Source organism: Schistocerca gregaria, chromosome 2, assembly GCF_023897955.1.
Source record: "Schistocerca gregaria isolate iqSchGreg1 chromosome 2, iqSchGreg1.2, whole genome shotgun sequence".
In the NCBI taxonomy this organism is placed as follows: Eukaryota; Metazoa; Arthropoda; class Insecta; order Orthoptera; family Acrididae; genus Schistocerca; species Schistocerca gregaria.
The window spans coordinates 16755998-16781732 of NC_064921.1; the positions used below are offsets into that span (position 1 = coordinate 16755998).

Below are 25735 nucleotides of genomic sequence, written 5' to 3' on the forward strand. Positions count from 1 at the left end.
CGGAATGTAGCATCTTACGGCTGTGCTAAACTGTTCAGCCTACGCCTCACACTAAACCAAAACCAATTTGTGTCTGGTTGTTGCTGTACACCATCAACGACAAGTAAATCGTAAGGATGTATGTCTATCGTTCTACATTTTGTTACTCTGATTTTTCGAGCTTAAGTTCCGTTCCAGAATCTCATAGATCTATATCTTACTTTTCTTTCTTTAATTCTTTCTCGGTATGTTGTGACAAATTCTATGGCATTTTCTCACTGAGACAGATGTCCAACTGAATAAAGGATTACATAAATCTATAAGTAGATCTTAAGTGTCCCATTTTTATGGAGGAAGTTTTCCGTTTTTATTTTTTTTTTTTTTTTATTTCAGCGCTGGTTACGAAACAGACTGTACACTTATAGGTTGTCTCATGAAGCATAGATAAGCGCTACCAAAATCGTTTTGCCGAGCACTGAGATAAAGGCACCGGCACTCGAGAGGAGCGATTTTCAAATCACTGTCCGGTGATTCTGAATGAGCACTTTCATTTTTTCCCTAAATTGTTTCTGTAGGGCACGGCTGTTCCCTATTTGCGAGGAAAACAAGATTTAATATCGCTAGAACTCTACAAGTAGATAGCCTACACAACTAAAATATCACTCTGAAATGCTTGTTTTCTGGATAAGTCAACAATATTTAATTTGCTGTTGTCCATAAATCGCCAAACATAAAAAAAATTAGCACATCCAGTACAGTTAGCAAAGTTGACTTTAGGACACTCCTTTGGCCGGTTTAAAATGTTTAAGAAACTAATATGCAACTCTTACAGCTGGAGGAAAAATAAGACACTTTGAATTAACAGTCTGTGGTACCATGAATACTGTGACTGCTCTTTGAGCTTGTAATTTTGTTTCAGTCCAAAGTGATATACATACGGCATTTGAGAAGTGTTTCTGATATGAACATCCACTGGTCTTCGGCGGATTTTCCTCATGGTGGTGGTGAGTTACAAGTTCTCCACGGAGACTGCTGTGCTTCTTGTCCTAACTGAATAACAATTGCCTACCTCTGGCCGTTGCTCTCCGCTGGGATAGACTTGGCAGTAGTACTAAAGGCATCTCCACTGTGAAGACTTCTGTGCTAGCACCATCACGCCATCACGCACTCTTGGGATGTCAGTCTTGTGAAAGTAAACTGTCCCATTGTGGACGCTTTGTCTGTGGCTTTGTATTTTAAGATTTAAGATACCGGTGTTTTTTTGTTGGTGCACAAGAAAATGACAACGTAATCGAAACTGGCCAACAATGACGTATACACAAAGATAGAAAAATTCTTGTTGAATGAAAACAGCCTTCCATTCATAATGGCTGTGGCTGTGCACAAATAAGAACCTTATTTCTACATGAATTAATTGATTAAAGGTGTAGTAATTACCGGTGCAGTAAATTATTATTACTGTTTCACGTTGCAGACTCTGAAGAATGGAACACTATGTTTCATGAGTTTCTATTCGAAAAAAAAGGAAACGTTTTCGCCTGGATTTATATGTCTCCCTACTCAAATCATTGTCTTCTCAGATAAGTACTTGATCATGGGGGTTTCAAAACATCCTGACCGTACAAAGTTGTGCTGTGACTGCTGCTACAGCAAAGTGCCAACAGTTGCTTCGTTTTTTTCCGTTTATTTATCCGTGTTTCTTCGTTACTATCTTTGTTGTAAGCTGTGCCTGAAAGAGATACTGAGGGAACAACACGACTGGTTCACGTTGATGCTATGTAAATCTGGATGGTGGAAAGCTGTGGTTGACCCTGAGTGTGTAACTACACATAAAGCACAAAGCAAGGGACTTATCGTCGGAAAGGCAGCGCACGCCGTTAAACAATGAAACACCAGACACGACGGCTACTGGCTCAGTTTCACACACCGTTTCTTTATCTTATCTCCGCCCGCCACCGTAACTTTGACGGACGTACAAGTCCAGATACAAAGTCACCGCGCGTCGCTCTTGTAGTAATGAAAACAAAACAGGCAGGAAATTGTATGTTAACTTTTCGATACCGAGTGACTTTCTTCACAGTCGAACCAGGAACCACAGTCGGGGGCGACGTTACTCAAAGACCATCAGACGGAAGCGCCATTTCTTTGTTATGGTTCTCTAAATAACTACCGTCCAACTGATGAAAACTTTTCTGATTTCCAGTCGGGTGGCACTGATGAGATACCGCAACGTCATCTTCTTCGCCAGAAGATGATGAATATGACACTCCTCGAAATGCCACCCAGCCGGAAACCCCGTAGTGTACGCTGAGGAAGTCCACATTCCCATAAGCTGCCTTCTAGTACTCCTAGATTTTTTTATTCAGCTCTGTCGCCGGCTGTACACGGTTCATTCGTTCATGTCAAACTCAACGTCTGATGAGCCAGATCTCTCGCCCAGACAAAACCAAGAAAAACCGCCTCTTCTCCGATTGGAACCTATTTCCGGATTCATTATCGTCATTCCTACCACTGCCTCGTCGTTGTAATGAACATATAGCGCAAACCGTTTTCCCCTGTTATTTTATTCTGTTTGTTGTTGTCGAAGTGTACAATAAATGTTGGGAAACTGTATGATTCCTATTAACTAGGCGCTCTCTTGTAATGGATCAGTTGAAGAGAAATACATTGTGAATTGGTACTTTTGCAGGAGTTGCTAGAGGCCAATTTTTTTCTGATTTAACATGAAAGCAGTTGCGAAACCAAGATAAACTACTTTGTCACAAGATTGTACGAGAAATTAATACCTCTACTTCATAAGGGGTAGGGTTCACTCGACATCCAAAATAGCATGGATCATCCTGCAAACATACATATGCATACACGTACATCGTCAGTCGACAGCTGTCGAAAATGACTGCCTGATAACATATAAGTGGAATTCTGACTAACATGTGCATTTTTTCCGTATATGTGAGCAGAAGTAGTGGCTTTGTAGCATGCAGCTTTACAACTTTCAAACAAAAGTAAGCGCCACTGTCTCATGACGAAATTATTGACAGAGGGCTTTTTGAAAATAGTTTTTTTTCCCGTCACAGTCAAACGCAATTTCAATAACAAAATGCTGGTTTTGGGGTGTCACCAGCGATCTTCAGACCATAAGACGAATATAGCAGTAGTTCACTCCACTGGAGTTGAGAAATGATATGAACGTCCTTGGTGACGTCACGAACGGCAAATTTCGTATTGAAATTGGGTATGGTTTTGCCAGAAAATAATTTATTTTCAGAACAGTTATTTGACTCTCAGTACAGCCGAAATGTTTTTTCCATGACGTCATTTTAGATGACAAAATTTGATATCTTGTGGAGGAAGACAAATATGTTGTTGTTGTTGTCTTCAGTCCTGAGACTGGTTTGATGCAGCTCTCCATGCTACTCTATCCTGTGCAAGCTGCTTCATCTCCCAGTACCTACTGCAACCTACATCCTTCTGAATCTGCTTAGTGTACTCATCTCTCGGTCTCCCTCTACGATTTTTACCCTCCACGCTGCCCTCCAATGCTAAATTTGTGATCCCTTGATGCCTCAAAACATGTCCTACCAACCGATCCCTTCTTCTAGTCAAGTTGTGCCACAAACTTCTCTTCTCCCCAATCCTATTCAATACCTCCTCATTAGTTACGTGATCTATCCACCTTATCTTCAGTATTCTTCTGTAGCACCACATTTCGAAAGCTTCTATTCTCTTCTTGTCCAAACTAGTTATCGTCCATGTTTCACTTCCATACATGGCTACACTCCAAACAAATACTTTCAGAAACGACTTCCTGATACATAAATCTATATTCGATGTTAACAAATTTCTCTTCTTCAGAAACGCTTTCCTTGCCATTGCCAGTCAACATTTTATATCCTCTCTACTTCGACCATCATCAGTTATTTTACTTCCTAAATAGCAAAACTCCTTTACTACTTTAAGTGTCTCATTTCCTAATCTAATTCCCTCAGCAGCACCCGATTTAATTTGAGTACATTCCATTATCCTCGTTTTGCTTTTGTTAATGTTCATCTTATATCCTCCTTTCAAGACACTGTCCATTCCGTTCAACTGCTCTTCCAAGTCCTTTGCCGTCTCTGACAGAATTACAATGTCATCGGCGAACCTCAAAGTTTTTACTTCGTCTCCATGAATTTTAATACCTACTCCAAATTTTTCTTTTGTTTCCTTTACTGCTTGCTCAATATACAGATTGAATAACATCGGGGAGAGGCTACAACCCTGTCTCACTCCTTTCCCAACCACTGCTTCCCTTTCATGCCCCTCGACTCATATTACTGCCATCTGGTTTCTGTACAAATTATAAATAGCCTTTCGCTCCCTGTATTTTACCCCTGCCACCTTTAGAATTTGAAAAAGAGTATTCCAGTCAACATTGTCAAAAGCTTTCTCTAAGTCTACAAATGCTAGAAACGTAGGTTTGCGTTTTCTTAATATTTCTTCTAAGATAAGTCGTAAGGTCAGTATTGCCTCACGTGTTCCAACCTTTCGACGGAATCCAAACTGATCCTCCCCGAGGTCTGCATCTACCAGTTTTTCCATTCGTCTGTAAAGAATTCGCGTTAGTATTTTGCAGCCGTGGCTTATTAAACTGATAGTTCGGTAATTTTCACATCTGTCAGCACCTGCTTTCTTTGGGATTGGAATTATTATATTCTTCTTCAAGTCTGAGGGTATTTCGCCTGTCTCATACATCTTGCTCACCAGCTGGTAGAGTTTTGTCATGACTGGCTCTCCCAAGGCCGTCAGTAGTTCTAATGGAATGTTGTCTACTCCGGGGGCCTTGTTTTTTCTAAGGCTTTCAGTGCTCTGTCAAACTCTTCACGCAATATCATTTCTCCCATTTCATCTTCATTTACATCCTCTTCTATTTCCATAATATTGTCCTCAAGTACATCGCCCTTGTATAAACCCTCTATATACTCCTTCCACCTTTCTGCCTTCCCTTCTTTGCTTAGAACTGGGCTGCCATCTGAGCTCTTGATACTCATACACGTGGTTCTCTTCTCTCCAAAGGTCTCTTTAATTTTCCTGTAGGCAGTATCTATCTTACCCCTAGTGAGATAAGCTTCTACATCCTTACATTTGTCCTCTAGCCATCCCTATTTAGCCATTTTGCACTTCCTGTCGATCTCATTTTTGAGACGTTTGTATTCCTTTTTGCCTGCTTCATTTACTGCATTTTTATATTTTCTCCTTTCATCAATTAAATTCAATATTTCTTCTGTTAGCCAAGGATTTGTAGCAGCCCTCGTCTTTGTACCTACTTTATCCTCTGCTGCCTTCACTACTACATCCCTCAGAGCTACCCATTCTTCTTCTACTGTATTTCTTTCCCCTATTCCTGTCAATTGTTCCCTTATGCTCTCTCTGAAACTCTGTACAACCTCTGGTTCTTTCAGTTTATCCAGGTCCCATCTCCTTAATTTCCCACATTTTTGCAGTTTCTTCAGTTTTAATCTACAGGTCATAACCAATAGATTGTGGTCAGAGTCCACATCTGCCCCTGGAAATGTCTTACAACTTAAAACCTGGTTCCTAAATCTCTGTCTTACCATTATATAATCTATCTGATACCTTTTAGTATCTCCAGGGTTCTTCCACGTATACAACCTTCTTTCATGATTCTTAAACCAAGTGTTAGCTATGATTACGTTGTGCTCTGTGCAAAATTCTACTAGGCGGCTTCCTCTTTCATTTCTTAGCCCCAATCCATATACACCTAGTATGTTTCCTTCTCTCCCTTTTCCTACACTCGAATTCCAGTCACCCATTACTATTAAATTTTCGTCTCCCTTCACTATCTGAATAATTTCTTTTATTTCATCGTACATTTCTTCAATTTCTTCATCATCTGCAGAGCTAGTTGGCATATAAACTTGTACTACTGTAGTAGGTGTGGGCTTCGTATCTATCTTGGCCACAATAATCCTGCATTAACCCGTATTTAATTTTGTGTTTATAACCCTGTAGTCACCTGACCAGAAGTCTTGTTCCTCCTGCCACCGAACTTCACTAATTCCCACTATATCTAACTTTAACCTATCCATTTCCCTTTTTAAATTTTCTAACCTACCTGCCCGATTAAGGGATCTGACATTCCACGCTCCGATCCGTAGAACGGCAGTTTTCTTTCTCCTGATAACGACATCCTCCTGAGTAGTCCCCGCCCGGAGATCCGAATGGGGGACTATTTTACCTCCGGAATATTTTACCCAAGAGGATGCCATCATCATTTAATCATACAGTAAAGCTGCATGTCCTCGGGAAAAATTACGGCTGTAGTTTCCCCTTGCTTTCAGCCGTTCGCAGTACCAGCACAGCAAGGCCGTTTTGGTTAATGTTGCAAGGCCAGATCAGTCAATCATCCAGACTGTTGCCCCTGCAACTACTGAAAAGGCTGCTGCCCCTCTTCAGGAACCACACGTTTGTCTGGCCTCTCAACAGATACCCCTCCGTTGTGGTTGCACCTACGGTACGGAAATCTGTATCGCTGAGGCACGCAAGCCTCCCCACCAACGGCAAGGTCCATGGTTCATGTTAAAGAAAAAAATTGTTCAAATGGCTCTGATCACTATGGGAATTAACATCTGAGGTCATCAGTCCCCTAGACTTTGAACTACTTAAACCTAACTAAACTAAGGACATCACACACATCCAAGTCCGGGGCAGGATTCGAACCTGCGACCGTAGCGGTCGCGCGGTTCCAGAGTACAGCGCCTAGAACCGCCCGGCCACAGCGGCCGGCTGTTAAAAAAGTTTACTGATTAGATAGAATTTACGTAAATAGAAGAGATGAATTTCACATTAACGAAGATGAAGAAGTGCTCAGAGCTCTTGAAATAACAAAGAGCTTGCAGTAGAAGAGATGTGTTTCACAGTATCGAATATAAACAAAAGCTGAAAGTTCGTAGGATATGCATTTTAGAGTCCATGGTTACCACGCATTTTTTGATTGTTTTTGTATAAGGAACCTGTTCTTAAAGTCTGTAAAGGGAATTTAGTAATAACATGTACATAATTCTTTACGTTCCCAGGCTTCTACGGTCCGTATCGATTTGTACAAAATCATTTCATGTATTAGTACTCTTCATTATAAACCACGAAAACAACTAACACTGAAAATTATTTTATTCGAATTTTCACTCTCTGTTCGAGTAGGATCCATTTAAGAGTCAGGGAATCTCCTGCCAAACGGCTGTCGACCCGGTACAGCGGCAGAGGGGGTCCCGGTAAGGATTATTTGAATAGTCTCCTGATGATAGGCACGGTCCATGGATTCATGAGGTGTCTCCATACCCGTACACGTCCATCCGCTCGACATAATTTGATACGAGACTCGTCCGACCACGCAACATGTTTCTAGTCATCAACAGTCCAATGCCAGTGTTAGGGACGGGCCCAGGCGGTGCAAAAAGCTCTGTGTTGTGCAGTCATCAGGGGTACACGAGAGGGGCTTTTGGTTCCGAAAGCCCATGTCGATGATGTTTCGTTGAATGGTTGACACTCGTTGATGGCCCAGCATTGAAATCTGTAGCAATTTGCGGGAAGGATAGCACTTCTGTCGCGTTGAACGATTCTCTGCAGTGGTCGTTCGTCCCGTTGTTGCAGGATCTTTTTCCGGCCGCAGCGATGTCAGAGATTTGTAGTTTTACCGGATGCCTGATATTCGCGGTACACTAGTGAAATGGTCTTACGGGAAAATCCCCACTTCATCACTACCTCGGAGATGCTATGTCCTATCGCTCGCGCGGCGCTTATAACACCACTTTCAGTCTCACTTAAATCTTGATAACCTTCCATTGCAGGAGCAGTAACTGATCTAACAACTGCGTCAGAACCTTGTTGTCTTATATATAGGCGTTGCCGACCACAGCGTCGTATTCTGCTTGTTCACATATTTCTGTATTTGAAGACGCGTTCCTATACCAGTTTCTTTGGCGCTTCAGTGTATTTTTAATTTAATTCTGGGACAGTATGTGCCAGCCACAAATGTTGAAAGCGCCAGGCGTGTATAGGCGCTTTTGTTTACGTTTGGACACAGAATATTCGAAGCCGTCCTCGAAGGGTGCAGAGTTCCAGTTTAGAATCGTAACGCACAGTCAAACTTCCGCCAATTTAAAATCAGTATTTCCCGCGTACATCGCCAAAAATGATTTTCAAATCACTGACGTTGTCGTAATTGGTGGAAGCATTCACCGGTGCAGTAGTGGCTGGAGGGGTGGGAGAAGGGGACGGGGAGGAGTGTCGTCTTTTTAGTGTTGGTGTCTTCTTTCTCCCACGGCGTCCTCGTAGTACTAAGGCCAGACAGCTATGCACTCGACCGCCCAAAGTAGACGTCACGATTAAAAATTTTTCGAGCGTTTCAGAATCTCGATTGCCTCTCCTACTTCCCGTTGACACTGGAGTGGCGCTTTTGCTAAAACGTGAACACCAGCAAAGCCTATTTCCTGACCGTCTGTTTCGCTATGTTCAGGCACGGCTGACTTGCTGGGTAGCTTTGAGTCCTACATGTCGTTCGTGCTCTTTTAGTCGTTCTTTAACTGCACTGTAGTTCCTTCTCGAGATTGTCGCACGGATGACAAAATGGTAGATATCGAAATAGACGACAGAGGGATAGAGAAACAATTAAAATCGCTCAGAAGGCCGCTGGACCTGATGGGATACCAGTTCGATTTTACACAGAGTACACGCAGGAACTTGCCCCCCTTCTTGCAGCGGTGTATCGTAGGTCTCTAGAAGAGCGTAGCGTTCCAAAGGATTGGAAAAAGGCACAGGTCGTCCCCTTTTTCAAGAACGGACGTCGAACAGATGTGCAGAACTATAGACCTATATCTCTAACGTCGATCAGTTGTAGAATTTTGGAGCACATATTATGTTCGAGTATAATGACTTTTCTGGAAACTAGAAATCTACTCTGTAGGAATCAGCATGGGTTTCGAAAAAGACGATCGTGTGAAACCCAGCTAGCGCTATTCGTCCACGAGACTCAGAGGGCCATAGACACGGGTTCCCAGGTGGATGCCGTGTTTCTTGACGTCCGCAAAGCGTTCGATACAGTTCCTTACAGTCCTTTATGAACAAAGTAAGAGCATATGGACTATCGGACCAATTGTGATTGGATTCAAGAGTTCCTAGATAACAGAACGCAGCGCGTCATTCTAAATGGAGAGAAGTCTTCCGAAGTAAGAGTGATTTCAGGTGTGCCGCAGGGGAGTGTCATAGGATCGTTGTTATTCACAATATACATAAATGACCTTGTGGATGACATCGGAAGTTCACTGAGGCTTTTTGCGGATGATGCTGTGGTATATCGAGAGGTTGTAACAATGGAAAATTGTACTGAAATGCAGGAGGATCTGCAGCGAATTGACTCATGGTGAGGGAATGGCAATTGAATCTCAATGTAGACAAGTGTAATGTGCTGCGAATACATAGAAAGAAAGATCCCTTATCATTTAGCTACAAAGTAGCAGGTCAGCAACTGGAAGCAGTTAATTCCATAAATTATCTGGGAGTACGCATTAGGAGTGATTTAAAATGGAATGATCATATAAAGTTGATCGTCGGTAAAGCAGACGCCAGACTGAGATTCATTGCAAGAACCCTAAGGAAATGCAATCCGAAAACAAAGGAAGTAGGTTACAGTACGCTTGTTCGCCCACTGCTTGAATACTGCTCAGCAGTGTGAGATCTGTACCAGATAGGGTTGATAGAAGAGATAGAGAAGATCCAATAGAGATCAGCGCGGTTCGTGACAGGATCATTTAGTAATCGCGAAAGCGTTACGGAGATGATAGATAAACTCCACTGGAAGACTCTGCAGGAGAGACGCTCAGTAGCTCGGTACGGGCTTTTGTTGAAGTTTAGAGAACATACCTTCACTGAGGAGTCAAGCAGTATATTGCTCCCTCCTCCGTATATCTCGCGAAGAGATCATGAGGATAAAATCAGAGAGATTAGAGCCCACACAGAGGCATACCGACAATCGTTTTTTCCACGAACGATACGAGACTGGAATAGAAGGGAGAACCTATAGAGGTACACAAGGTACCCTCCGCCACACACCGTCAGGTGGCCTGCGGAGTATGTATGTAGATGTAGATGTACGACCTCTGTCTCCTATGCATACTTTATCACACTTGCACGTAATTTCGTACACTGTAGCAGCCACTTAGATGTCTGATCGTCTTTCTTCGTACTTCCCGTGCCTTTAATTTTATAGTTGCTTGGAAAAAAATTGGCTCTAGACCCTGGTGACGGAGAATCTTTCCATTGTGCTCGGTGACGCTCTTCATGTATGGCAGAAACACAAGTTGTTATAGTGCTCCGTCCTCTTTTTTGTCTGATACTTTCTTACGCTTCAGAGGACTGTCTAATGTCTTTGTGTCACAGCTATTTTTTTTGCAATATTTTTGTATGCCTTAATTGTAGTTTTAAACTGGTTGCGTCACTTACAATATGAATGACCTAAAGCTTGTGGTATGAATATTGCCGGAAATGGAAAGCGCTATTGAGGCTTGGTTTTCATAGAATCGATTAGTGGGCAGGGGCCCGTGTTGATAGCTAATCAACAAATTGTAACAACACTTAGAAATTGTATTTTTGTGCAGACATCCATGTGTTTGAAAGGTACGATGCCGGATGAAGTTAACAAACTAAAAATAGGGTAAAGTAGATTGTCAGTTGCGTTTGTTGCACGATTCCAGTGCGAATCGTTTACGATCTATCATATTGTGCAAAGTTTCGACACTGCTACGATTTTGTTACACTTGTTTACAGTGCGTTTGTGTACTCCTTGAGTGCATTGCGACTTGATAGTCGGCTAGTATGTGACAATCGAGGCAGTAAGTAGTCACTTGGGAATGCGATTTACCAGTGCAGAAAAAGACGACTTGCTGATGATGTATGGAGAGAGTAGGAAGAATGTATTTCAATCTTGTACGGTAAGTGCGCCAAGATACACCAATAGACGTCAACCATCTCGGCAATTATTTATCGGTCTCTTGAATTAGTTTTGTGAAAATGGTAGTAAAACACCTAGACAACGTAACAGAAGGCAACAAGTAAAGGCAGAAGAGGGGGGAAATTAATGTTCTTGCAGTTGATCCGCACTTTAGCTTTCACGCAATCCCATGAGTAAGGAAAATTTACTACATATTATCCACCGACATAGGATCCATCCTATCACATCTCTCTCCATCAAGAACTGCATGGAAACGATTATGAGAATCGTTTTAACTTCTGTACATGGACATTAAGACAGGGTACTCCATATGAGATGAAACCATATTTACCAATCGTGGCCAAGTAAACCACCGAAACATGCGCTATTGGTCTGTTGACAATTCCTTTGTCTTCGTCAGATGGAACAATCAGCCGTCCATAGAGTTTAACCGCGTGGTGTGGGATAGTGAACCACCACTTCATTGGCCCTTTTTTATAGACAGAAACTGAAGGCACACACGTATGGCAGCCTCCTAACAGACCATCTTCCACGGGTGCTAGAAGCTGCAGGCCAGGAGCCTGTGGCACTAATACGGTGGCTGTCCAGCCCAGAGTCCACCAAATACTACAGCATGTCTTCACGAATTATATCCGGATCGTTGGACTGGACGTAGCGGACGTGTCCCCTTGGCCGGCCCGTTCTCTTGATCTGGCGCATGTAGACTTTCTCTGTGAAAAAAACTGAAAGTCGCTGTCTAGAGGGACATACCAACTATACCCAATGATACGCAACGACTTACTACTGCAGCCTGCTTGGAAATCTCCGCAAGACTGGAAAGTTGCACAGGCAACACCAATATTCAAGAAAGGTAGTAGGAGCAATCCACTAAATTACAGGCCCATATCGTTAACGTCGACATGCAGCAGGATTGTAGAACATATATTGTGTTCGAACATTATGAATCACCTCGAAGAAAACGGTCTATTGACACGCAGTCAACATGGGTGTAGAAAACATCGTTCCTGTAAAACACAACTAGCTCTTTATTCACATGAAGTGTGGAGTGCTATTGACAAGGGATTTCAGATCGATTCCGTATTTCCGGATTTCCGGAAAGCTTTCGATACTGTACCACATAAACGGCTTGTAGTGAAATTGCCTGCTTATGGAATATCGTCTCAGTTATGTGAGCGCCTTCCTGTCAGAGAGGTCACAGATCGTAGTAACTGACGGAAAGTGGCGAGTAAAACAGAAGTGATTTCTGGCGTTCCCCAAGGTAGTGTTATAGGCCCTTTGCTATCCTTTATCTAATACGAATAGGGAGACAATCTGAACAGCCGTCTTCGGTTGTTTGCAGATGACGCTGTCGTTTATCGACTAATGAAGTCATCAGAAGATCAAAACAACCTGCAAAGCGATTTAGAAAAAAATATCTGACTGGTGTGAAAAGTGGCAGTTGACCTAAATAACGAAAAGTGTGAGGTCATCCACATGACCGCTAAAAGGAACTCGTTAAACTTCGGTTGCACGATAAATCAGTCTACTCTAAAAGCCGTAAATTCAACTAAATACCTAAGTATTACAATTACGAACATTTAAATTGGAAAGTACACATAGATAATGTTGTGGGGAGGGCTAACCAAAGACTTCGTTTTACTGGCAGGACACTTAGAAAAGTAACAGATCTACTAAGGAGACTGCCTACACTACGCTTGTCCGTCCTCTTATAGAATACTGCTGCGGGGTGTGGAATCCTTACCAGATAGGACTGACGGAATACATCGAAAAAGTTCAAAGAAAGGCAGCACGTTTTGTATTATCGCGAAATATGGAAGATACTGTCACAGATTTATTTATTAGCGTATGGCGCTACACACATGGTTTATACTTATTACATTATGAAATTATATGATAAAATACACTATAAGATACATAAGTGAAGGATACATATTCAGATAAAATATACATAAACACAATAAAAAGTAACATCACAGCAGATATTTTGCCTTGCACAAGTCTTCAAATTCTGACGTCGAAATTGGCGATCCATTCGAGGCATGGCGGTGTGGAGTTGAAGAAGTCAGCACGACTACCATGGTAGGCTCTTAATTCACAGTCCTCGGCGATGTGCTGTATTGTTTGATTAGGTGCCCCACAGTCACAGCTAGGGCTGGGAAGCTTTCCAAACTTGTGTAGATTGTGTGCACATAGTCCATGTCCTGTTCGGATTCTGTTTAGGTTTTTCCGTAGCTGTCGTGGATTTTCAAAGCCCTTAGGTTTCTCTGATGAACAGATAACTTCACGGTTGTCAGGGGAGGCACTATCACTCCATCTCTCGTGCCATTTAATATCCACGCTGAAGATGGCAGCTGACAGTTGTTGGGCCAGCCTTAAAGGGGGATTTCTGGAGCAGAGTCGTATTCTTTCCAAAGTTGGAACATCTTCATGGATAGGAAGTAGGGGGTTATTCATTATTTTTGTGTATTCTTGCATCAGAGCTTCCTGTCTTCACAGGGAGGGTGGAGCTATATGACTAAGTGTTGGAAGCCAATATAGTGGGGTAATCTTTATGCATCCAGTTATGGTTCTCAGCGTTGAGATGGGTGTACACCTTGTTTACATGCTTGCTGGTTAACCACGCTGGTGCACAGTACTCGGCTGCAGAGTACACTAAGGCGAGTGCAGAGGTTCGTAGTGTGTCTGCTGCTGTCCCCCAGTTAGTGGTGCAGAGCCTCCGAATGAGGGTGTTCCGTGAGCTTATTTTATTGGATACATTTTCCAGCTACTTTGGATGTGGTTGATATCGCAGTTGACTGTTATTCATATGAACCTTCAGCTCATATCCCGCCATTGTGTTGTTCAAATTAAAACAGCTGACTACAGTCTTGGTGGGATTTGGTATTAGCCTCCATTTGGTAAAATACTCATGCATTTTTTTTAGGTCAGTTGTGAGGATGTTTTCAGTGTATTCACACTGCTTGCTTGGGATAGCTAGGGCTTCCTTGAGATGGTTTCAGGCAGGTCAAAGATGTACGGATTAAAGAGCATTGGTGCTAAAACTGATCCTTGAGGCAGTCCTCTGTTTGCTTATGTCATTACCCTGTATCACCTGGAAGTATCTATCCGAAATCATGTTGTTGATAAGTCTCAGCGTCATACGGCAGGGGATTTCTTTTATCAGTTTGTGTAGAAGTCCTTCCTTCCATACATTATCATAGACAGCTGTTAGGTCTATGAAAGCTACCACCGTCTTTTTTTGTTTTTGAAAACCTGCTTCAATATATGTCGTTAGACTTAAAACCTGGTCTGTGCAGCTCTCATTGGGTCTGAAACCGGTCTGCTCTGGTGGGATGACTTCTAGGATTCTTGGGCCCAGCCTGTTGGGGAGTAGCCGTTCCAGAAGTTTGTAGCAGCAGCTGAGAAGAGCGATAGGGCCGTAACTTTCGGCTTTATCTGGTGGTTTTCTTGGTTTCAGCACAGCAGTTATTTTAGTAATTTTAAAAGCTTTTGGCAGGCAGCCCGATGTTAGTATGGATGAGTAAAACCTGGTCAGCCATTTCTTCGTTTCCTTCCCACAGAGTCACAGAATTAATACGGGATTTGGGCTGGAAATCAGTAAAAGAAAGGCAATTTTCGTTGCTTCGGAATCTTCTCACGAAATTCCAATCACCAACTTTCTCCTCCGAATGCGAAAATATATTTTGTTGGCACGGAACGATCACCACGATAACATAAAGGAAATAAGAGCTCGTACGGAAAGATATAGGTGTTCATTCTTTCCGAGTGCTATACGAGATTGGAATAATAGAGAATTGCGAAGGTGTTTCGATGAACCCTCTGCCAGGCACTTAAATCTGATTTGCAGCGTATCCATGTAGATGTAAATGTAGATGAACAGTTGTCTGATATCAGACTGGAAGCGTGTACTGACGTGCCGGTGGACATTTCGAACACATCCTGTGATGGTCAGTTGTCTCATTGCTGATCAGAATCCACATAACTAATGTATGCTGTTGTGTTGCTCTTTAGTGTGTGCTACCACAGGTATTGTATAGGTGTCGGCGTAGAATCCTTTCAAAATACAATATCTCGTAGACGACTCGTACTAGAATTCTGGAAGAAACACAACTGACATTCTGATTTATCCTACTTTTAGTCTGCTAATACCAATAGGCAATGTTCCATTTAAAAAGCGTATGTTCGCACAAAAAATGCACTTTGTTAGTATTATTAGAATCTGTTGATTGACTGACAATACGAGCCCTGACAACACGAATCCCAACTACTAATCTATTCTGTGAAAACCGCACGTCGGTAGCACTTACCATTTCCACAACATTAGCGGAGCAGGTTTTAGCTGATTTACCCTGTATACTGTATTCTTTTGCTGCCAGCATGCTGATAACAATTTTTTATGCAGGGTGGTGATGATAATAATTATATCTTAAAATTAATTTTATGTTTATATGCTACATAAATGAGTACCTCTGGACATTTAAATATCAAGATAATAAAGGGCAGATCACCAATACCAATTAAATTTGATTAGAATGATTATACTTGTCCGCTACACTTCTCGAGAGAAGCACGGGGCCTACTTACAGACTCGACATGTGAGCGTGATGTCACCGTGTTTACACTTACTCCTCGGCGGTGGTCTGCAGTTCATCACGCGATAAAACGTCGCAGATAAGACGAGTGGAGGGCAATGAACTGCCGAAAGTGAGATACGCTGTGTGCTGTGGCCTGAGCAGAGAACGAAAAGACGAAATCACATTTCACGTTTATTCAAGCAAGTTGGTTTTAATCTTCGGCGAATGGTGACGGCGTATGGCAAAGTGAGATCAATTCATTGCTGTATTCCACCTATTTACTTGCATATTTCAACTCAACCGATCACTCATCCAAGTTTTAGAAGGAATTTTTGAGAACTGGTCTCGAACATCATGACCTACCTGGAAGAAAACTATATTTTCGACGATAACCACCGATCATGCGAAAGCCAAATAACAATCTTCACGTATGATACTTAAGAAGCAATTGGCAGAGGTAGTCACGTTCAGTCGGTGTTTCTCAATTACTACAACAATTCAAAATAGTCACACAACGACTCCTACTTAAGAAAATGTGGTAAAATGGGAAGTAGCCTCTGCCATATACTTCACTGTGGTTTGCAGAGAATGGATAAAGGGAGCAGATATCGATGAAGGTAATGCCTTTTTACAGCAAAGACCGACAGGTTTGTGACTCGATCGGTGCCTTCTTATAACAACAGATGGATTCGTGCCAAAAGCAAAAACAGCAAGTAGCCATTGATAAATATTCATTCATTAAAAAAATACAACCAACAAGTTCATTCCCGAAGGTTGTACACGTTTATTTTATTTAGATAGTGCTGATCACAATACATCGCCGGTTTCTCGCCATAATGAGTTTCTCGACTTGGAGGTGCTCTTCAACAAAGACATACGGATATTTCAGAAAATGGATTGTTTTTGTGAATCAAGTCAAGTGACTATAACAATTAGCTCCATAAATAGGCAAATTAATCCATTTGCGTACGTCATACATCGAAAACCCTGTGCCATTTTTAAGGGACTGATGCCAGCTGCTGTCCAAACTTCGCAAAAATAACGATATAGAAATGACACTTTTCCTGATTTTGGAAAAATAGCCAGTGTAGAGCACAACATACACATACATCATAATATTTCAACCGCTTGGATACTTGTAAACAAAGATGAAGGTAATGCCTTTTTACAGCAATGACCGACAGGTTTGTGACTCGATAGGTGACTTCTTATAACTACAGGTGGATTCGTGCCAAAAGCAACAACAGCAAGTAGCCATTGATAAATATTCATTCATTAAAAAAATACAACCAACAAGTTCATTCCCGAAGGTTGTACACGTTTATTTTATTTAAATAGTGCTGATCACATCGCCGGTTTCCCTTCATAATGAGTTTCTCGACGTGGAGGTGCTCTTCAACAAAGACATTCGAATATTTCAGAAAACTGTGTGCCTTACCGAGACTCGAACTCGGGACCTTTGCCTTTCGCGGGCTAGCAGTAGAGCACTTGCCGGCGAAAGGCAAAGGTCCCGGTCCGGTAAAAAGTTTTAATCTGCCAGGAAGTTTCATACCAGCGTACACTCCACTGCAGAGTGAAAACCTCATTGTGGAACCTATAATCTTGACCGCCTTATCTTGTGCACCATTCCTTTCTTCCACTTCCTTGAGTCACTGTTTGGTTGTTATGTTTTTTCCAATGTCTCGAATTCGTTGTCAGAGATAAATTTTACTACGCGAGTGTTTAGCAACAAATGGCTACACTGTGATGGAATAACATTATGCACGTCAGACGGCCGGAGTGGCTGAGCGGTTCTAGGGGCTACAGTCTGGAACCGCGCGACCGCTACGGTCGCAGGTTCGAATCCTGTATCGAGCATGGATGTGTGTTATGTCCTTAGGTTAGTTAGGTTTAAGTAGTTCTAAGTTCTAGAGGATTTATGACCACAGCAGTTGAGTCCCATAGTGTTCAGGGCCATTTGAACCATTTTTTATGCACGTAAACAGATGGCGGTAGTATAGCGTGCACAAGGTATGGATGGGCAGTGCATTGGCTGAGCTGTCATTTGTACTCAATGTGGAAAGGTTACAGACAAAATTATCGCCGTATGAAAGGAATTATAAAAAAAAAAAAAATGGTTCAAATGGCTCTGAGCACTATGGGACTCAACTGCTTTGGTCATCAGTCCCCTAGAACTTAGAAATTCTTAAACCTAGCTTACCTAAGGCCATCACACACACCCATGCCCGAGGCAGGATTCGAACCTGCGGCCGTAACAGTCGCACGGTTCCGGACTGCGTGCCTAGAACCGCGAGACCACCGCGGCCGGCAGGAATTATCAGACGTGGGCTAATAGTTGACCCTTCACGCACGGGACATTCCATTTCCGAAATCGTCACCGAATTTAGTATTCTGAGATCCACAGTGTCAAGAGTGTGTATTGAATACCAAATTTCAGGCAGTACCTCTCACTACGGACAACGTAGTGGTCAGCGGCCTTCGCTTAACGGCCGAAAGCAGCGGCGTTTGTGTTGAGTAGCGAGTACTAATAGACAAGCAACACTGCGTGAAATAACAGCAAAAATCAATGTGGAACGTACAACGAACGCATCCATTAGTACAATATAGGAAAATTTGGCGTTAATGGGCTGTGGCAGCAGACGACCGACGCGAGTGCCTTTACTAACAGCAAGACATCAGCTGCAGTGCCTCTCCTGGGCATGTCGGTTGAACCCTAGACGACGGGAAACCCGTGCTCTGGTCATATGGGTCCCGATTTCAGTTGGCAAGAGCTGATGGTAGGGTTCGAGTGTAGCGCAGACCCCACGAGGCTATGGACCCAAGTTTTCAATAAGGCACTGTGCAACCTGGTGGTGGCTCTGTAATTGTGTGGGCTGTGTTTACATGGAATGGACCTAGCCCTCTGGTCAAGCTGAACCGATAATTGACTGGAAATGGGTATATGTCGTACCTGAAGAGCATTTGTAGCCATTCATGGACTTCATGTTCCCAGACAACGATGGAATTTCTATGGATGATAATGTGCCATGTCACCTGTCCATAACTGTTCGCGACTGGTGTGAAGAACAGTCTGAACAGTTCGAGAGGGTGATTTGGCCACCCGGATCGCCCAACATGAACCCCATCGAACATTTAGGGGACATAATCTGGTCAGTTTGTGCGCAAAATCCTGCATGCTCAAAATCCCACACGAGGAAAACTTTCACAATTATGGACGGCTGTAGAATCACTACGGCTCAATATTTCTGCAGGAGACTTCCAAGGACTTGCTGAGGACTGAACAAGTCGTTGGACGTCGCCTGTATAAATATTGAGCCGTGGTGCTTCTACAGCCGTCGAGTTGCTGCACACCGCAAAAGGAGATCCGACGCGATATTAGGAGGAATCTGATGACTTTTGTCACAGCGTGTAAAGCGTATTGCAAAGTTGTGCTGCACGGTATTACCGGGGAAGACCTATGAAGGTCCTGCAGGCCAAAAATATCATAATACGATAGATAAATAGTGTGCAACATGCAGATTTATTCCACTGAATGATAACTTTTAAGTGAACAATTGCTCTTGAAAATGCCACGTTAACATATCTGAATAGAGAAGAGAAGGGCCCTCCTTCATCTCCTTTAAACAACGATCCAGAACCGGATGTGGACAGATCGTGTGACACTTTTGTCTTTGCCCATCGTCCTTCGAAAGACTTTATTGAGCAATACTCTAAACCATTTTCTTGATTTTTTTCTTCTACTTCCACTTCCGCCGTATGTTGAACTTGAAGTGTTGTTTGTAGGAAACTGTACCTTCAAGACGTCTTATAACAAGGTCAGTATATTCATATTTCCTTTTCTTGATGGTACTTATAACACATTTCCTGTCCTCCTCGATATTTCCTAATTTTTTCATTCTAGGACAATCTGCGTTCATCCAGCAGGTCTACATGTCACTTTTCGCATTGCCGCGTCGCTGATCTGCATGAAAGAACTACAAAGAAGTAGTATTTAAGGAGCGGCAGTTTCGTCTGAAACTCAGATGATTGTTTGTAAGAAGTAATGAAGTTTTACGAACTTAACATGTGCCCAGTCACTATGTCGGCAAAACCTGATTGCGAGCCGGCCGCGGTGGTCTCGCGGTTCTAGGCGTGCACTCCGGAACCGTGCGACTGCTACGGTCGCAGGTTCGAATCCTGCCTCGGGCATGGATGTTTGTGGTGTCCTTAGGTTAGTTAGGTTTAAGTAGTTCTACGTTCTAAGGGACTGATGACCACAGCAGTTGAGTCCCATAGTGCTAAGAGCCATTTGAACCATTTGAACCTGATTGCGAGTTTCCAATCTGAAGAATGACGGTCTTACAGATGTTATGCAGCTAACTCTCCCACGTTCGCCAGGCTGCTCTAACGTTTTCCTACGTGCAAACATCCATAAATTTTGTTTGTATTTCATTAATGACGAAAATATAAATCTCATTAACTTCACCTGTTCTGTTTAAGAGTTTTTGAGTGATTTCCAACAGCACGTAAGAAGAAGTTTCATTAGTGTATGTAATACTAGTGAGACAATCATGATTAGCAAGAACCATTTGATGTGTCTCTGAGAGCGCGATGAACAATTACCTCTGACACTTAGAGGAACGAAGCTCCTTACTGAAAGATGATCCTTGTGAGTTTGTTCTTTCAACATTGAAACCATAACAATAATAATAATAACGCTGGCATAAAATGCAAATTAAATCACGAGTAGGGTTACAAAGGGGAAATATTATGGCGTAGAAATGAACTTCACGAACACATCATAAAAAGAGAGAAAGTCAGGCTGATTGCCACAGTTAGGGACTTTGAAACATGGAAAAGATCTTTTCGAACAAGAGGATGTTTCGCTGCTGCAGTGTAAATGTTGCATATAAAAATGACAGACATTTTTAGAGTTTTAGGACCTAGGTCACTAGCTGTCATATGAGACCAAAGATGTGAATGAGTTTTAAGATATTTTGAGTGAAATCATCCGAAAGTCTGGCTCTTGCTCCTGAAACTAATCTATAAAAGGAGCCTGTGCGACGGAATGGGACAAAAAGGCTTTTACTCTAAGGGAACAATTGTTTCTGGTGTGCTGTTCACATAAGAATGTTACGGTTGAGGAGAGGTAGAGCGAAGAGCATAAGTTCATCGTGGGTGAAGCAGGCATAGCGTATAAAAATCACTGTGCCTATCTACACGTAATCAGGATTGTTGTAGAAAAACTGGTGACATATGATCAAACTGACGAGCGTCAGAGATAAATCATGTGCTGAGGTAACCTGGCGTCAGCACACCACGTGGCAAAGAGGTTGCGAGAAGATCAATAGAGGCCAATGGCCGACTCGCAGGAAACGTACCGTCAACGCCCTCTCAGCCGCCGGTATTTAGATCGCTAGCGCCGTCTGGAGGGTGAGTCTGTCGCACCCAGCGATTTCCAGTCTGTCATCAGTAGCAGCCCAGTGGGAATCGCAGTAGCAGTTAGCTCCGCTGCTAGCTCAGCGGTAGGCAGCGCATAGCGACCAGACTACTGTGCACAGCAGACTCTGTACTTGACCAGCAGTGAGGCTACTATTACAGAGAACTTCTACCACAACGACTATCTTGAGGTGCCTAACTTTCTATTCTTATGAATAAAGAACACAGTTAGTACATGTGTGCAGTTTGTGTTATACAAAGAGGATACTGGCCATCAGTCAACATCCTCTCCCTGCTTCCCATGGTACAAGAGTACAAGAGACAATGAGACGACATAAAAGCTGGAGCGAGTGTAATTCAGAAGGTTTTGCTTGCTTCTCTTATGTTTTAGCTTTCAGAGGTGCTCATTGCTAATTTCTTGTTGTGTTCTTGCATGTGTTCCAGGAGGGGAACCGCAGAACTAATCACATTTCTCTTTTCAGAGACTTTGCTTGCTTTCTGCTGTAACGTATTTGTGTAAACCATGGCTACCCCTCCCTCACCTCCTGCCCCCACGCCTCAGCTGCAGACGGTCACAATGTGATGGATCTCACACAAGATTTTTCAATTTCAGGAGCAACAAACTGCTGCTTTTCTGGAGACAGTACAACTTCTGACTGCGCAAGCCTGCGTCGGCCGCACAACACCCGACCGACTGATAAGCACAACAAGTGCCGCCGACCAGCATCCCAACGTTCCGGCAATTTAAGGACACAGAAGATGAATGGCTCGAGTACCTGACACAGTTCCAACCACATTGTCAAGTTCATCGAGTCCAAGGTGCTGTAAAGCTACAATACTTTCTTTCGATTGTGGGGTCCTCAGGTTAACACTATTCCTAACTGCATCTCACACTGAGCTCAGTCATGACGAAGTAATCGCTGCATTAACTTAGTACTATGACCAACAAGCTCAAGCAGCTACAGTCAGATATCAGTTTTTTCGCTTACAGAAAAAACAAGAACAGACGTACCGCCAGTGGTACACTGAATTAACGAGCATGAATAGGAAGTGTAAATTTAAGTGTAGTTGTGGCAACTTTTACGGTTTAGATGCCTTTGATTTGTTTGGCCTTAGCATCCACGAAAACGTACTTTCAATTTCGACTAGCGATCCAAAGGACAATGTCGCTAGCTTGCTCAAAGAATTTCCTGAACTATTTTCAGAAGGAAAGGGAAAAGCAAATAACTTCGCAGCGCCGGTTACATTGAAAGACAATACACAGCCTTTCTCCGGCCCGCCCCATTTCAATTGCTTTAAGAGACAAAGTAGCCAGTGAACTGAAGGAATTGCAAGGTAATTGTGAAATTGTTCCCATTCAAAATTGTCAATGGACAAGTACTCTCGTTTTGTTACCTGAGCATTCGGTTGCCTGTTTCCACTCGCATTTGTGTAGACTTAAAGTCTATAGGCAACCCACAAACAATAGTTGACACTTATCCGTTTCCTCGCCCTCAGGAACTCATGATAGGCGTGGTGTAGGATGTTACTTTTCTAAGACAGATTTTCATGATATCTGCTTGTAAATTCCGTTAGCTGAAGAATCAGAGAAAGTGATTGTCGCAAATACAAACTTAGGACTGTTCAAGTATTTGCGTTTGTCTTTCTGTAGTACTTCCACACCCGCCATTTTTCAACGTTACTTGGAACAGCTGACTGTAAAAGTGCCGTTTTGTTCAAACTACCTTGGCGATATTGTCGTCTCAGATCACACTTTGCCAATTTTCGTACTCTTCTCCGACTGTTGTCAGATGCAAGACTCAAGTGTAATCTCGAAACATGTGACTTTTTGCAAACTGAACTACAGTCACGTGACAAACAGTCAGGGTGTGCACCCCCTCCAATCTCATTTTCTTGCAATCCATGACCTGGCTGTCTCTCGAAACGTGTCTGAACTGCAGACAGTGCTAGGCAAGGTGACATACCACATTCGATTTATTCCGAATGCCGCTCAGATAGCGACTCCATTGCATCGCTTGCGTCCCAAAAATGTACGTTTTGTGTGGACTAAAGAGTGTAAAGACGCATTTCAGAAACTCAGAAATTCTTTGCTTAGCGACAGATGTTTAGTGCACTGTGGCCCTGCCAAGCCAGTAGTTTTGCAAGTCGACGCTTCTTACTATGGAATCGGCGCTGTGCTTTCGCTCACCATTGGTGTACAACACAGACCTATTGCTTTTGCCTCCAAGTTGTTAACTCAAGCGTAGTGCAATTATTCTCAAACAGAAAAAGTGGCTCTCGCTACTGTGTATGATGTGACAAAATTCTATCACTATTTGTTTGGTTACAAGTTCTATTTAGTGACAGATCACAAGCCTTTGCAGTCCTTATTCCATCCGTCAAGGCCGGTTCCTGCATGCACTGCTCACAAATTGCAACGCTAGGCTTTGTTGCTTTTGCAGTATCAATATGAAGTTGTGTTCAGATCTACGGCAAAGCAAGGCAATACAGGCGCCCATCTCGCCTTCCGATTGCCGAGAACCTGATTTTGATGCATCTGCCGCATCTACTTGCCAAATCGATGAACTAGACTTTGAATTTCTGGAAACTTTTCTCTTGAACTACCAAAAAATTGCACAGTCCACTAAAGTAGACCCAGACTTTAAGATTTTGTTCTGTTATATTCGCACGTCTTGGTCTCGTTTATTGAACAGTATCCAGAAATCGGTTGTGTGCCGATATTTTGCACGTCGGCATAGCCTTTGAGTTCAACAGGGAGTGATTCTAGTTCAAAATGACAGTGGACAATCCCGTGTGCTCATTCCCAAAGTGTTGCAAAATGATATGTTGAGATTGCTCCACCAAGAACATTGTGCAATTATCGTTCGCACTAAACAGTTAGCGCGACGGCAGTGTACTTGGCAGGGCATGGACACCCACACTGAACAGATGACGTCACAGTATCTCGCATGCGCGGAAGACCGATCCGCTCCGTCACAGACATTCTCAGCTTGGACTAACACTCAATCCCCATGGCAACGAGTGCACATATAATTTGCAGAACCATATTGGAACACTAGTTAGCTCACAGTGATAGACTCTTTTAGCAAGTTGCCATTTGCAGAGTCTATGAACTCTACCATGTCATGTAACACCGTTCACGTATTGTCCTCAATATTTTGCATCGAAGGTTTGCCAGAAGTACTTGTGTCACACAATGGACCGCAGTTCACTTCAGGTGATTTTGAACAGGTTTGTGAACGCAATTGCGTTCGTCACCTAACAAGTGCTCCATTTCACCTGCATCCAAGGGAGGAGCAGTACAATTCGTGCGCACTTTAAAGCAACAGATGGCGAAGCTTGGCACCTCCCACACACGGGAACAGGCGCTGCAACTCTTTCTCGCCTCATATCGCTCCCTCCCACCATACAGACCATCAGTGGAGGAACTTCTGCACGGCCGCAGCCATCGGACGCTGCTACACTTGCCACACCCACCGCAGCATCCGGCGCCGCTAATGGTCCACAAGTACTGCTTTGCACCGTGCGATCTTGTTCTTTTCATGGTTTACAGCAACATTGGACGCTGGGAAAGAGACGCAGTCCAGGAGTGTATTGGCTCTTCTATGTATTTGATTGCAGGTCCTGATGGTTTGCAGTGTCGCCACCTGAACCAAATGCACGCATGATTTCCTTTCCCCAGATTCACGGCGCAGACTTCGCAGCCTGCTGGCACCACATGAGGAGCGGATGGACGATGCTCCCTCGCCCCCACCCCCCCTGCTCGCCAGCCACATGGACCTGGACCCGCCACTGCCATCGCCGTCGCCGTCATCGCCGCAGCACACTCCCTCAGGCCTGGACATGTGCCCTGAAAGCAGTTTTCTGGAGGATGTTCCTGTTGCCTCGCAAGCCAGATGGCGGGATAGCGTCGGGAGAAGGCTGCCCACCACAGCTAAGGCTACTGGCTCATCTCTATATCCAGCGTCCTGGCTCCCTCCCCATTGTTGTTTGCAGCGTCAGTACTTCACAGCGGTGCAGCATTTCGGGGAGAGGAATGTGCTGGCGTACGCTAGCGCCAGCACAACAGGCGGCAAAGAGGTTGCGAGATCGATAGAGGCCAACAACAGACGTGCAGGAAACGTGCCGCCAACACCCTCTCTGCCGCCAGTATTTTGATCCCCGCTGTGGACCGGAGGGCCAGTCTGTCACACCCAACGAGTTCCAGTCTGTCATCAGACGCAGCCAAGTGGGAGTGGCAGCAGCAGTTAGGTCCGCAGCTTGCTCAGAATCAGGCAGCACAAAGCGACCAGAATACTGTGCGTAGCGGACTCTGTACTTGACCAGCAGTGAGGCTAACGGTGGACTGTTACAGAGATCTTGTATCACAACGACTATCTATTCTTATGAATAAATAACCCCGTTAATATATGTGTGCAGTTTGTGTTATAGAAAGACGATGCCGGCCACCAAACAATATCCTCTCCTTTCTCCCTTTGGTATAAGCGTACAAGAGACAATGAGACTGGTGTCACCGCAAGGCACCACACTAGGTCGCAGACACACATCGGACACACATCGGACCCGCGAGTGGCCACTGTCGACGCTAGCAGACCGAGCGCCGCCACTCGGCTAGTCTTATGAGACGAGACAAGCTAGCGCACTGGCCAGTTCTACAGCCGACTTTAATATGAATGGTTCACTTGTTATAGCTTCAAAGATCTGATATGCAGAGACGCTAGTTAGCATAGCCTTCAGCTAAGTCAGTACCTACGACCTA

General features: G+C 43.5%; 1 long non-coding RNA gene across 1 annotated transcript; it reads left to right on the forward strand.

The window, feature by feature from the left end:
- Positions 1-21091: 21091 nt before the first annotated feature.
- On the forward strand, positions 21092-25372 carry LOC126336243 (uncharacterized). The gene is made up of 3 exons (XR_007564932.1): positions 21092-21167; positions 21590-21795; positions 24659-25372. It is a non-coding gene; the product is annotated as an uncharacterized LOC126336243 (long non-coding RNA).
- The last annotated feature ends 363 nt before the right edge of the window (positions 25373-25735 follow it).